Below are 16,024 nucleotides of genomic sequence, written 5' to 3'. Positions count from 1 at the left end.
GATCACAGTGGGCAACAATGAAACTATTTACGCGGAAGGTGAAGGAGATGTAATGATTACTTCGTACGTTAATGGACAAGCACTGGAGCAAGGCATGAGTGAAGTGTGGTACGTGCCTGAAATTGGGAAAAATCTGTTCTCAATAAGTGCGGCTAGTAATCATGGTGTTAACGCATTATTCAGCAAACACACGTTACAATTGTTTAGTCGTGGCAAAGTGGTAGCCACCGGACAATTGGCTAAAAACGGTTTATTCGAAATGAATATTCGCGCGCGGGCAACGGCAGAGGCTATGATCGCAAGTGCAAGTGCTCAAAACGTTCGAGTGTGGCATGAACGGCTTGGACATGTTGCATTTAAAGTGGTTCACGAAATGGCCAAAAGTGACGCGATAACTGGCATGAAAGTTGTGGACTCGAAAGATAGTGCGGACAATGAGGACACATTTTGCGAAGACTGTGTATACGGCAAGCACGTGCGACAACCGTTTCCGTCCTCAAATTCGCGGGCTGAACGGCCAGGAGATCTAATGCATTTTGACACGATCGGACCATTGAATGAATCTTTAGGTGGTTCGCGGTTCGCAGCTGTATTTACAGATGATTGCAGTGGTACGATCATCGTAGTTCCTATGAAAACAAAGTCCGACGTCGTCGACGCGATGATTAGTGTAATAGCTGATGCAGAAGCAAATGGACACAAAATAAAACGCGTGCGATCGGACAACGGGGGTGAATTTTTGGGCAGTGAAATGAAGGCGGTGTTAACCAAGAAATTTATTAAACAAGAACTGACCACACCGTACTGTCCACAACAGAATGGGCGGGCCGAACGATCTAACAGGACATTAAACGAAATGGTGCGGTGTCAACTTGCAAGCGGAAACCTGCCCCAAGGACTATGGGCGGAAATGATTAGAAACGGGGCTCACATTAGAAATAGAATACCACGTGCCCGTCTCGAAGGGAAACCCCCTACGAACTCTGGACCGGTCGAAAGCCTGACTTGAGTCATTTGCGTAAAATTGGTAGTACTGCATATGCATTAATTGACGAGACGAAACGGAGCAAATTTGAAAAGAAGAGCGAACGGCTCATCTTAGTTGGATATGAATTTGAGCAACACGCGTATCGACTTTGGCGGCCAGGTACAAAAGTAATTATTAAGAGTCGTGACGTAAAAATTGTCGAATTACCACCAAAAAGACCGCTTCAATTGTTACCTGAAATCGCTACAAATGAAGAACAATCAACACCAACACGAGCGGCGTACTCGAAACGCGTGGTACCTTCAGATGAAAACTCCATCATAAACAACACCCGATCTAAGACGAAGAAAAGGATGGAAGAAAAAGATGAAATGACCGAAGTTCAATTTGCAGCCCTCCTGACTGAAGGTGAGAAAATAGTGACTAAAACACCTGAAACTCTCGCAGAAGCGTTAGTCACGAATGATTCAAAACAGTGGGAGCTTGCAATGGCTGATGAATTGGAGTCTTTAGCCAAAAATGAAGTTTGGGAATTGGTGGAGCTTCCAGCGAACAGACGACCAATCCAAAATAAATGGATATTCAAGATTAAAACCAACCCGGACGGCAGCATCAATAAATACAAGGCACGGTTGGTCATTAAGGGATGTTCGCAAAAAGCGGGCATCGACTACGCGGAAACGTTCTCACCCGTTGCACGGTTCGAATCAGTGCGTGTATTGTTGGCCATCGCGGCGGCCAAAGATTATGAACTCTTTCAGATTGACGTGAAAACTGCTTTCCTTTATAGTGAACTAAAAGAGGAAATATATATGGTGCAACCGGACGGTTTTGACGACGGTAGTGGCCGTGTGTGTAAACTAAACAAAAGTTTATACGGACTGAAACAGGCACCGTTAGTGTTTCATGAGAAAATGGACGCAGTGCTAAAGGAATTCGGCATGAACCCTACTCGGTTTGACCGGTGTGTGTACGCGTCTGACAATAATGAACTTTATTTCGCGCTGTACGTGGATGATGGTCTGGTAATCGGTCGTTCTGTGGAACGTGTCAACAGTTACATAAACAAACCAAAACTGAATTTTGAAGTTACCGGTGACGTGGCAAACTCTATGCAAATAGTGCGCGATCGTGGGACAAAAACTCTACACTTAAAGCAAACTACTGAACATTTGGTGCGAAACCCTGTTCACCATCGACGCACCAAACACATCGACGTCAAGTTCCACTACACACGTGACGCCTATCAACGGGGAGGGATTGATATCAACCACGTTGGGACAACGGAACAACTGGCGGATGGATATGTTCAGGAAACCGCTAAGCCGTGATAAATTTGCCAATAATTTAAAATTGTTGAATTTACATTCAGTTTAAGACTTATTCTCTTAAGTATTATTTTATTTGTGTGTTCTAATTTTTCTTGTGTTTGTTTATTTAGTTCATCTGACCAGAGCGAGTGGGAGTGTTGCAATATGTCAGAATTAGATACGCTCTGGCCCAGTACCGGTGCGACACTTGTGTGGTTGAAAGTCTGGACCCTTTTGTCTTTGTCGGCGTTTCACGGCAAATCGACGTCCAGATGTCGAGACCTTTTTTTTACTAAGTTAGTTTTCACATATTGTACATATCTAAGTCAGTTAATAAATACCTTCGCTAGTGTTAACATCGTTGGCCTTTTATTTTTCGCACTTTAAATACGCACATAAATTAACAATAACCACATACTGATTTATTCGTGCTTGGTCCCAAACGTGTGATATTGAAGAAATATGGGGTGTCCGATTTTTTTGACCGCTACTGTACATAAACACTGTGTTCGACACGTTAGTAAAATCATCAACATAACTGCTAATAAAGTACTATAATATTAAAGATATAAGGAAAGTTACAAAATTGAGAACCATTTAAATCTTTTGGAATTTGTTCATTGCAACTTCTGAAAAATGTTCATTAATTTAAAAATTTCGTTATTAAGTAAGTCAATCTTTCATAAGTACTTGTATGTATTATAAAATGCAATACATGCTCATGGACAAAAACTTCGAATGTTTTTTGTCAATCAGCATCACAGTTACTTGAAACTAATAAATAGGAGTAACATTTAGTAAAGTTAGTGTTGATCGAAAAAATTATCCAGTGAAAATTCCGTTCTATAAATTCAGGTCTTTTAGGTTTCCACAAATGTGCAAGTTGAATTAAAAATTCAAGAAAATTTCAAAATAGACAATCCTTATCTTTTGTCCACGATGTTTACGATTAAAATACAGTTGAAAAGACATAAATTTAAATTACTTTTTTCGGCTTGGAGATAATCGTTTTGGTTTTTTATAGATGTCATATGCTCTAACTTTATACGGTTATGAACATGGTACAATTATTTATTCTCGATTCTGAGAGAAAATCTATCTGAAGCTATTAATTATTTTAAAAACTTGGATGTTGTTTCAAAAAAAATTAGCATAGACAATAAAAATCTTCTAAGCACAAAAGTTATAAATAATAAGTTTACAACTTTTGCAAAAGAAATCTTCAACATTAAATATGCTTGTGATTCAAAAATAGGCTGATATATTTACCTTCCGAGCGTAAGTTAAGGAAGTATTATAATAGCATGTTTGCGTAAAAAAATTTCTTATAAATTTTTTCTTATGCTTACAGTGTAAGCCTTACACTTACCTATCCTTATAACTATGTCTTATAATTATAACACTCATAATCGTTACATCTTATATTGACAACAATAGAATTTTTCTACAATGTCAATCAGTGTCATTTAGAACTCTAATTATGTCGCAACTGAAAAAGAAACTCCTTTTGTACTAACTGATACACTAAGTAGTTCTGAACATCTTCAACATTGCCACAAGTCGCCAAAATTTCTAAATTATTTATGTCCAAAATTTACGTGACAGAAAGTCAGTTCTGCTTGCCAATGTAAGGTCCTAAGCCGTCAGCATAACTGTTACAATTATAGTTATAACTATAATTATAAATTATAAGTGTAAGCATAAGGAAAACTTTATAAGAAACTGTTTTGCGCAAACACGCTAATATAATCGAGTGAATCTGCTAACTACTTTCATATTTTCTGGATAGGTCGAAAAAACTAGCTTTCCGTCTATCTGTCTGTCCGCCGTCTGTGTAGATTTTTGTTCGGTTTATAATTGTATAAAATAACATACTCATATACGTGTAGTTTATGAATACTTATTGAGTTTTTACTTAAGGCATCCATTTTTTTAATCAAAATCGTATAACATTTTGCATTTTTGCTGACATTTTATAGTTATTGTAAACAAGATAAATGTTTAATCACAATAAAAATAGATCTGTTTATTTCCTGCCAAAAAAATGGATGACGTCATTACAAATTTTGCCTAATACGTCCCACCGAAAATGTCTAGAATATGATGAGTACCATTATCATTGCCCTCATATTTTTAGAATTTCTTATACAGTGCGACTCAAAAAAGTTAATGAATGATTCAATTTATTTTTTGTTTAAATTAGGAACTACAACATCGAATGCTTTGAAATCTGACAGACGTTCGAAAGTTGTTGCAAACATGGTAAATTTTTATTCAAAATATCTCTATTTATCCTCCCATAAAACTGATGACGTCATCTCAAAAAAAATATGATGAGTGTATACTTGTGATTTATTATTATTATTGCCTTCATATTTTTAGAATTTGCTTATACTGGATGACTCACTCCATTTTCCCGAAAATTTGGAAATACAATAGTGTTATTACACTACACCTATTCAAATTGATATACGCGTCCTTGCAAAAATGTTGATGACGTCACCATAAAATTTTGTAACGGAAAAACGCATTTTAAACATACGCGTAGCACACTTCTTGACATTTACTTTCACATTACATACATATCTTTATAGTAACTTATAGGGGTAAAATTCGCAAAATCAAATTCAATAATTTTTCCAAAAGCTGGATATGTTTTACTGTACGAGTAGTTCAGGGGCGAGAGAAATTTTGTCGAAGTCACCTTCGACCAATTTTTGGTAAAGAAATAAGTCGGTGTCGTGGTGCAAACCTATATACTTTTAAAGCACAATATATCTTTTTAACGAATTTTGATAGATCGTTAAATTATGATTACAATGAGGTAAAACAATTAGATGTTTTGCATCAGTTATAATTTAATTTAAATAATATATTATCTAAATGGGGAAAGATACTTATCTGGCTACCATATATAACCATGGAAACAGTTGTGCGAATACAGTTACACCAATTACGTTAAATTTTAACGTTAGAAATTTTGGCCTAATACAATATTTCTTTGCCATAGAAAAAAATGGTTAATTTTTTTAATTCTGAATAATAATTAATTGTGTTAATCGATGACCCGCTTGCAACCCAGATTTAACGCCCTTATCAGATTTATTTTTATGGTGATAAAAAAAATGTATTCTCCAACCGTGCGTGATTTAGAAGATAAAACAAAATAATTAGCAGGTAATAAGGAAGTTCTGTGTTCAGGGTGAAGGACGACAGTACGAACATATGCGTAAATAACTGTTTTATGAAATAAAGTGCTACTTATGTGTCATGCGTCATATTTAGGTATAAAAAAATACATTAGATTAACTTCCCCCTTCAAGTTAAAAGCAGTGGCTTCTGTAGAATTTCTCCGTTTTCAAGATATAAGGCCTCGGAATTTTATCTAGAACACCTTGTATATTTTAGATATGTGTTAGCTAAACAGCTTCTGGTGTAGTTTTGACACAATTAACCTCTTATATTTCTAAAAACTCGAAACTGTTGTTACTAAAATGGTTTTATGAAAGTAACAATTGAGTTATCGACGTTTATTTTAATTAAAATTAGTAGTAATTAATTTTTGTTATAGCTAATTATACGTTGCCTTGATGTTCGTTTAACAAATAAATAAGTATTCAATTATTTTAAACTGGAAAATGATACTTTATTCTTTCCATTGCAATAAAATTTATATTGTGTGTAGAGAAATTGACATAACAGTTTTTTTAACAACAATTAAATATAATAATTAATTTTAAGCAGGGTTATAAACTCTTAAATTAATGCTACAGTAATGAGTTGTTACCAATTTTAAATAGAAGCGAATAATTAAGTATTACCTTTTTTATTAGTTTGTTTGACGTGTAGATCCTTGTTTAAATGGTACATTTATTTACAGTACGAAAGAATTTATAACATTTGTCTCATTGCTAGTATTTTTTATATGTAAAATTTGTTGCACTATATTATGCAGGACTATTTGCTTTTCTACACTTAATACATTTGCTGCAGTGTTTGCATTTCTGCAAGCATTACTAGTCGTAGATTCGTAGATAATCTCTAAAAGCAGTGGTCTGTGTTTAACTTGGGATTTTCCAAACACACTGTGTCATCTAAAGTTAGAGATTTCCTTGTTTCTGAAACACAATTAAACAAGCCCAGTTTATTACATCAATAATAATTGTGAAAGGTAATTCTATAATTTAGATTTAACTCCTATATAGAATGAGTCACGAAGCGCGCACGTTGCGATATCTCATTATAAGTTATTAGAAATAAAAAAAAGTTAAAGTTGTGCGGTTCTTTGAGCACCATGTATTATTAAAATTATTTTCAATTATACAAAATGTTCAGATTTTAACTTATAACGCACAAGTTACTTTTTCTTCTTAGACTTCAAAATCGCAGTTTACTTTTGAAATTATAACGCTATGTTGCCAGGTTAATACAATCTTCATCAAATTTTCTAACAAAGAAAGTATTCATAAAAAAATGTACCGTATAATAAAAAACCATGCTACTGTATACTGCTCAGAAAACTGTACAATTTTAATCTTAGAATTTTACCCTATTTATAATAATTAATAAGTCACTCACCTTGTATTCTAAAGTAAAAAAAAATATTGTTCCCAAAATTTTACAAAAACTGGATAACCTACAAAGTATAAATAATTTTAAACAATACAAATATATTCCTAAATAACAAAGAGTATAATTTATTAAACTTATTGCTGTGACGTCATTAACTATTTAGAGCAGGAAATGAATAAATAAATAGTAATCCTTATTTTACAATCATTAAATTAATGGTAATCAGGCCAAAATTTCAAAAAGAGCCATTTCGTAAATTTTAAGATAAACCGTAAGATTGGATTTTACGAATTTTATATTTTTTTTACGATATGCAGGCTATCTGTTAGTAAAAATGTGGATGCATCATTAAATCATTAATACAGGAGCATGTGAAATTACTAGAGAGCGGATTTCTGTCGGGCTAGGCAAGGCCAAACTCGGTACGGCTCGTACGGGATGGGAATTCATTGCAGTTACGGGCTGCACTTCGTTTATTTGAGATTAGAATAACGCTGCTTCGTTGCACTCTGCTGTTAATTCCCGTTCTCATTTACTTAGCCGTTTGATTAATAAATCGTTAATTGTATTTATGGAATTAGTGTCGATTAAATTCAGTGATTTTATCTATCACCCACTACTGAGTCCCGGCGATCCAGCGCGTCCCCACCTATAATCGTGACGTAGCCCGACAGAAATCCGCTGTCTAGAAATTACACATTTTAAGCAAGGGTTACCTAACAAACAATTTAAAAATGTGGAAAAGACCAACAAACGAATTCTAATTAGGAATTTACTATGTTCATGATAACTTGAATGCGTGTGCTAAATTTCTGAACAACCGGTTCTGTAGTTTTTAATTTTTTAATAAACCTAAGTGCGTAAGTATAAATTTTAGAGTGGATTAATAAATCGCAGGTGTGAAAACATTATTTTGCACATTTTAACGAAGGCGTATTTAGCAAAATTTTGATACAAGGTCATCAAAGTTTCAGTAGGGATGGTCAGACAAATTTTGATTAGTATTTCGGCATTTATAAGATATTCATAAAAAAATTGGTCTAAAGAGTTTAGACAGTACTTCCCTCGCTGTCGGAAACTTGACGACTGCATGCCTATTGTGTTTTTTTTCTCATTACATTTTTGTAGTGGGAATTTAAAAAAAAATTGTGATGACGTCATCAACATTTTTGCAAGGACACGTATATCAGTTGGGATAGATGTAGTGTAATACTAAGAATAAAATTATTGTATTCCCAAATTTTCGGGAAAATGAATTGGGTCGTTTTGAATATTGTTTTCTTATAATCAATAAAATAACGAAACAATTTACTCACGTATACGGCGCCGGTGTGTAATATCTAGAGAGCGGATTTCTGTCGGGCTAGGCAAGGCCAAACTCGGGACGGCTCGTACGGGATGCGAATTCATTGCGGTTGCGCACTGCACTTCGTTTATTTGAGATTAGAATAACGCTGTTTCGTTGCACTCTGCTGTTAATTCCCGTTCTCATTTACTTAGCCGTTTGATTAATAAATCGTTAATTATATTTATGGAATTAGTACTGATTAAATTCAGTGATTATCTATCACCCGCTACTGAGTCCCGGCGATCCAGCGCGTCACCACCTATAATCGTGACGTAGCCCGACAAAAATCCGCTGTCTAGTAATATGAAAGGCAACTGAAAATCGTTTATGTATAAACATTCTTAATTTAAGATGACAAGCGTAACAGCATACGTGAGAGTCAAACAGAGAAACTGTAAACAAAACGACCATCGCTTTTATTGCTTCGACTTCCGCTTATTATATAAAACATTGGGTTTTATTTTAATTCTTGACGGTGAAATTCACAATTGGTTAATTATAAACATGTCTATTTCACATTCGCGGAACCAAGTGAGCGCATAAAACAAATGCAGGTCTGTAATGTTAAAGTCGATGTAAATAAGCATGCTACCCTTATGTTTCAACCGAGTTTTTCCTTTAACAAATTTTGTGTCTACCAAATTGGGTTGGTTGGGGTGTAATACTAATAATAAGTGTTGCCTTTAATCAATAAAATAAATTGACTTCATTAATTTTTTTGAACCACCTCTTAAGAAAATCTAAAAAATATGAATGGAATGATAAATCACAAGTACAAACTCATCATATTTTTTGCATTTTAGATAGGATTTATTCAGCAAAATTTAAGGGTGACGTCATCAATTTTTTTAGGAGGGATGAACAAATACATTTTGAACAAAATTTTACCATGCTTATAATAACTTTAAAATATTCCCAAGATTTCAAAGCATTCGGTTTTGTAATTCCTGATTAAATCGATAAAATAAATTCACGCCTTCATTAATTTTTTTGAGTCACCCTGCATATGCAAATCCAAAAATATGAATGGAATGATAAATCACAAGTACAGACTCATCATATTTTGTACATTTTAGATACGATTTATTCGGCAAACTTTTGAGCTGACGTCATCAGTTTTTTGTAGAAGATAACCAAATATATTTTGACTAAAAATTTATTATGCTCTTTATAACCTTAAAACATCTGCAAGATTTCAAAGCATTCGGTTTTGTAGTTCCTGATTAAATCAATAAAATAAATTTACACATTCATTAATTTTTTTGAGTCACCCTGTATATGCAAATCGAAAAAATTTGAATGGAATGATAAATCACAAGAAGAGACTCACCATATTTTATACATTTTAGATAGGATTTATTCAGCAAAATTTTGTGGTGACGTCATAAATTTTTTAGGGGGGACGACCAAATACATTTTGATCAAAAATTTACCATGCTTATGATAATTTTAAAATATCTTCAAGATTTCGAAGCATTCGGTTTTGTAGTTCCTGAGTAAATCAGTAAAATAAATTTACGCTTTCATTTATTTTCTTGAATCACCCTGTATATGCAAACCCAAAAAATATGAATGGAGTGTAGATCACAAGTACAGACTGATCATATTTTGTACATTTTAGATATGATTTATTCGGCAAATTTTCGAGCTGACGTCATCAAGTTTTTGGAGGGGATAAGCAAATATATTTTGACTAAATATTTATTATGCTCTTTATGACCTTAAAACATCTGCAAGATGTCAGAGCATTCCGTTTTGTAGTTCCTGATTAAATCAATAAAATATATTTACGCATTCATTCATTTTTTTGAGTCACTCTGTATATGCAAATCCAAAAAATATGGATGGAGTGATAAATGACAAGTACAGACTCATCATATTTTGTACATTTTAGATATGATTTATTCGGCAAACTTTTGAGCTGACGTCATCAAGTTTTTGGAGGGGATAAGCAAATATATTTTGACTAAACATTTATTATGTTCTTTATGACCTTAAAACATCTGCAAGATTTCAGAGCATTCGGTTTTGTAGTTCCTGATTAAATCAATAAAATATATTTACGCATTCATTAATTTTTTTGAGTCACCCTGTATATGCAAATCCAAAAAATATGAATGGAGTGATAAATTACAAGTACAGACTCATCATATTTTTACAGTTTAGATAGGATTTATTCGGCAAACTTTCGAGCTGACGTCATCAATTTTTTGGAGGGGATAAGCAAATATATTTTGACTAAACATTTATTATGCTCTTTATAACCTTAAAACATCTGCAAGATTTCAAAGCATTCGGTTTTGTAGTTTCTGAGTAAATCAGTAAAATAAATTTACGCATTCATTAATTTTTTTGAGTCACCCTGTATATGCAAATCCAAAAAATGGAGTGATAGATCACAAGTACAGACTCATCATATTTTGTACATTTTAGATATGATTTATTCCACAAACTTTTGAGCTGACGTCATCAAGTTTTTGGAGGGGATAAGCAAATATTTTTTGAGTAAAATTTATGCTGCTCTTTATAGCCTTAAAACATCTGCAACATTTCAAAGCATTCTGGTTAGCAGATTAAAAATTAAATTTCAAAATGTTGTTTTATAGTCTTGATTTTTTTTTCCAAAAATCTGGACGTTTCGGGTGAAAAGTCGATTCAGAGTTGTAAACTACATGTGTAGGACTATGTTATTTTATACAATTGAAAACCCATTTACTATGTACAATTTTGAAGTGACGTCATCGCATTAGTGGTGGGGATGATTATACAAATTTTGGTTAGCGTTTTACCATCTACATGATATTCTTAATATATATCTTACTTTCGGAGATTATCTGTCTAACAAAAATCCGGGACGGCAGACGGACAGACGGACAGACGGACGGACAGACGGACGGACAGACGGACAGACGGACAGACAGACGGAAATGGGAGACCTATTTCTTCGTCTTCTAGGGGTCATGAAAGATCGAGAAAACGTAAAAGTAGAGAGTCGGCCGACGGACTCGATTACAATACTTCCTTTGCTTACGCTCGGGAAGTAAAAATCTTTGAAATTTCATGACAATCATATATATTTACATTGAGATTGTTCTATATAATACAACGAGTGGACAAATTCTTTTCCTCAGTGCTTGCCGTGTAATCATAACGAGTTATCGTTTGCCACGAAAATCACACGGGTCCAGGGTGTCGACGAGTGTGACTTTCCAACGCAAACGGTAACGAGTAGACATCATCACGACAAGTATTGCAGAAGAGAATCTGACCAAGAGTTGTATTCAATGAGACATTCCAACAAAAATTCCGAACGTCAAAAAAGAGCGTACCCACTGACATTTGTGCATAAGCTATTGCAAGAGAAACGAGACGTGTTCAAAGTTGTTCAATTAAAATACGATTTCTAGCTAAAATTTGATGGTTTCGTTGCTCTTTCCGAGCCCGAAGGGTGTCTGAACAATTTTCTTGTATCTACGAACGCCAGAATGTGAAGCTTTCTTTCTTGCTTTAAAATGTTTCAAGAAGCAAGACTGAAATTAGTAGCGTAAGCTAAGGAAGCATTGTAATTGAGTCCATCGGGCGACTGGCTGCTCTCAAATTTGCTCGATAGGTCATGACCCTTAGATTACGAAAAAATAGGTCTCCGTCTGTTTGTCTGTCTGTCTGTCTGCCGTCCGTGACGATTTTTGTGAGACAGATAAACTCCGAAATTACTGGATCGATTGTAATCAAATTTTATTTTCAAACGTCATATAACTGACACTTATATGACGGTCTTGCCGAGGTTTAAGTGTCATTTCTATGACACCGTGTTTGAGGGGCGCATAAGTACTACTTATGCTCCGCCGGCGTATAAATAAAACATTTATACTCCGCCGAAGTATAAATATGTGAAAATCATAGTGGTTGTCAACCATAGTAACCATGGTAAGTGAAATCAAGGCAATTCCTTAATGAAGCAAGAAGATGGGAAATAATCATTTCAAAAGAAGATTAATCGTTTGAAAATAAAATATTGTATTTCATTCGGAGTTTAAGTGACTTTATGTGACTCGTATGGACTTAATTCGCCTCGCTATTGCTCGGCGTTTAATCGTTCATACTCCGTCACATAAAGTATCACTTAAACTCCTAATAAAATAAATATCTATTATATGTGCATTATGAATATCATGTAGATGATAAAACGCTGACCAAACTTTGTCTAATCATCCCCATCAACAATGTGATTACGTCAACTCAAAATTGTACATAGTAAATGGGTTTTAAATTATACACGTGTAGTTTATGAATTCGTGTTGAGTTTTTACCCGAAACGTCCATATTTTTGAACAAAAAAAAATCGGTTGTCTGTAAAGTCGGTTTACTGACGATAGTTGAACGTGACAACGTCTTAAGAAAATACTGATGGAATGGTAGCATTTTTCAAAAGAAAATTTTAATTGCTGTCCACGCAGACGCATCGCTCACTCAAGTAGGAGAGAGACGGATGGCGAACGCTGCCGAACGCGAAGGCCGATTGTGCCTCTTTGTCGCTCGTTCCGCGTTCTCGCTTGCACTTCAAGCCTTACATGGAACGCCTCAGAGCGAGGTAACGCAACGCCTCAGAGCGAGGTAACGCCGCATGAGTCATGTTTTTTCGTGCGTGCAGCCGGCTCAATCGAATTATAAGACGTTGTCACGTCAAAAATGAAATTTATGTAACAACATTTTGATGAGTTTAAACTTGTGATTTATCGTTCCAGTTATATTATTCCTATTATTTTATTGATTAAATCAGGAATGGCTCAATCTATTTTCTCAGAAAATTTGGGAATACAGTATTATTATTATTAGTATTATACTGCACCAATCCATGTTGATATACGGTCCTTGCAAAAATGTTGATGACGTTATTACAAAATTTTGTAGAGTAAAAACTCATTTCGCTTCTTTACATTTACTTTAACATTACAAACATATGTTTATTTCAACTTATAAAAGGTTCTCATTAAACAAATTTCGCAACGTCAAATTTTATAGTTTTTCGAAAATGCTGGATATTTTTATCGAATAACCTTTACTTTTAATTGTCGAACGTTTTGGAGTGTTTCCATTACTTTTTAGTATTGCATACATTCTCAGTTGTATTGCCACTGATCAAGAATCTACGAGTGTAATATTGTCGCAACAAGAATTTCTGGCGGTGTACGAAAGGTCAGGTTCGGTTAAACGCAGCCGTTTCACTGGTGAAATTTATTTGCGTCGAATTGTCGCATATAATACGAATGGTCAGATTCTTTTCGACAATGGTTGTTGTGTATTCAAAACCAGTTCCCGTTTACGACGAAAATTACACGAGTCCACGAGGTGGAGGAGTGTGATTTTCCAAAGTAAATGGGAACGATTAGATAGGATCATTGCTGGTTTGCAGACCAAGAGTTGTATTCAGCAAAACAATGCAACAAAAATACCTAATATTAAAAGTGACATTACCTACAGATATTTGTGCATAGTCTATTGCAAGAGATAGGATACGTGATGAAAATTTTGAAATTAAAATATGAGGGTTATAATTACCTGGTCAAAATTGAAAACTGATTCAACAGCACTATCGTTCCTGAATTTTTTAAGACATAATCTTTACGTTTAGTCGTTGAATTTTCTACAGTGTTTCAATGCTTTTTAAGTACCACGTACACTGGCAGTTATTGTTAGTTATCAATAGAGAGCGGATTTATAAGCACAAAAAAATTAAGAATAAGCCCTTAAATAAGCACAACATTTTCAATAAAAAAGTTTTATTTTAAGCAAAAAGCATTAAATAAGCATAACACTTTCATTAAAAAAGTTTTATTTTAAGCAAAAAAGCATTAAAAACATAATCATATTACAAATCAAAGAACACTTCTTAGAACTTTGGATAAAATATGATTACAATAATCCTAGACTTCATATTTTACACATGTATTTCAGTTTTCTTTAAAACAATTTATGATTGTAATATGTTCCAAGTTGTCCACTGTAACATTTTTTCGCCGATCATTTAAAATGTGTTTAAAATTGGAGAATGTGCGTTCAACATCCACACTCGTTGTTGGCGCAAATTTGAATTTTGCAACTAATGTTGAATCTAACTCCAAACTTTCCACCTTCTGGCCTTGTAAAACACGAGCAACATCGGAAAGAACAGCGAAACCTGCATTAACCGTGGGCAATGCAAGTAGAGTGAATTAAATTGGGGTACAATATTTTTAGATTATTTCCTGCTTTCAACATATAACGAGCTGCATCCGAGATCATCAATAAAATTTTATTCGCCGGTACGGCATTTGTCAAAAATAGTGACGTAAGATTGTCATTTACAAATCTGGTAATCGTATTGCCATTTGTTTTATCTAACATTTTCAAACTTACTACATACCCTCGACTAGGGAAATTTTCATTTAAGATTCCAACAATTAAACTTGCTACGTATCTTCCACAACTATCGGTTGTTTCATCGACAGCGAACCATAAATAATTATCTCCAATGCGATGTTTAATTTCGTTGTAAACTTGCTGAAACACTGGGCCTACATAATTTTTTCGGAGAGTGCTTTCAACCGGAATATGTCGATTGCAGTGTTTTTCAAGGAATTCTTGAAGAGGGCCTTTCTCCAATATTTTTAAAGGTATATTGGACTGGATCATCATTTTACATAAATCGAAATTAAACTGAAACTGCTCATCTTTTGTGGAAGTAGATGCAACAGATTCATGTATGGTCTGCTGTTTAATTTTAGAAACTTCAAACATTTTCTTCCTTTCTACATGAAGAGTCGTTCTGACATGTTGCGTCACGTTATATTTTTTATCACAAAATAGATAAAAAAAACTAATGGGCTTACGGTTCTCACACATGCTCTGCAGAATATTTTGTTGTTTTCTAATTTTAATTCTGGAAAATCCCTTATCCACTCATCCGGCGTCGATTTTACTTTCGGCATTCTTTTAAAATATTAGTAATATTACCAAAAAGAACTCAACATGTAACAAGGGAGAACCACGTATAACACTGTACTACGACAGATGCGATAGACTGATGGTTGTGAAATAATAACGGTTCATTTACTTAAAAGTTTCCATTAGAAAAATTTTAAGGTAGGTAGTTGAGTGCAATAATCCTTTTTTCTAGAAAATCTTCAACGGTCTTGCCGCAAAATGCCGAAAAAAAACATCTGGTTAAAAGCTTTAATTCATTATCAACGGAAGTAAGGATTTAAAGTCATAAAATCTATGGGGTATTTTTCTAATCCTGTAATAAAATTTTATTACCCAAACGACCGGAACCTATTCACAGAAAGGGTCTTGTGTAAGTGTACTTCAATGGTCAAGTCCAGGTAAAATGCATACGATACGATACGGCTAAATAACAAGTATTTGTCATCCCGACAAAGCCGGCATTTCAGCAAAATATGCATTAAAACTCATATTCATCGAAAAAAGCATTAAATAAGCATATAAGTTTTAATATGCATAAAATTGAAAAAAAAGCAAATAAGCTTAAAAAAAATGTGTCAAATGACTCCAAATTGTATCATAGTTACAGATATAAAAAAGTTTTGAAGTGCTTACATTTTTCACAAAAAGCATTATACCTAGAAATCCGCTCTCTAGTTATCAAGGACAAGTGCAATATTACCGCATCAAGAATTCGTAGCCTGCCCGACTGGTCAGTTTCATCTAAATGCAACCATTTCAGTGTTCAAATTTATATGCGTTAAATTGTCTAATGTCTGTTTAATAGTTTCCAATAGACCACATATAGGAGAATCAGTTTTTCAT

Source organism: Zophobas morio, unplaced genomic scaffold (genome assembly GCF_036711695.1).
Source record: "Zophobas morio isolate AGI-343-1 ecotype UQ-CSIRO unplaced genomic scaffold, CSIRO_AGI_Zmor_V1 ptg000011l, whole genome shotgun sequence".
Classification (NCBI taxonomy): domain Eukaryota; kingdom Metazoa; phylum Arthropoda; class Insecta; order Coleoptera; family Tenebrionidae; genus Zophobas; species Zophobas morio.
This window is presented reverse-complemented; position numbering follows the sequence as displayed.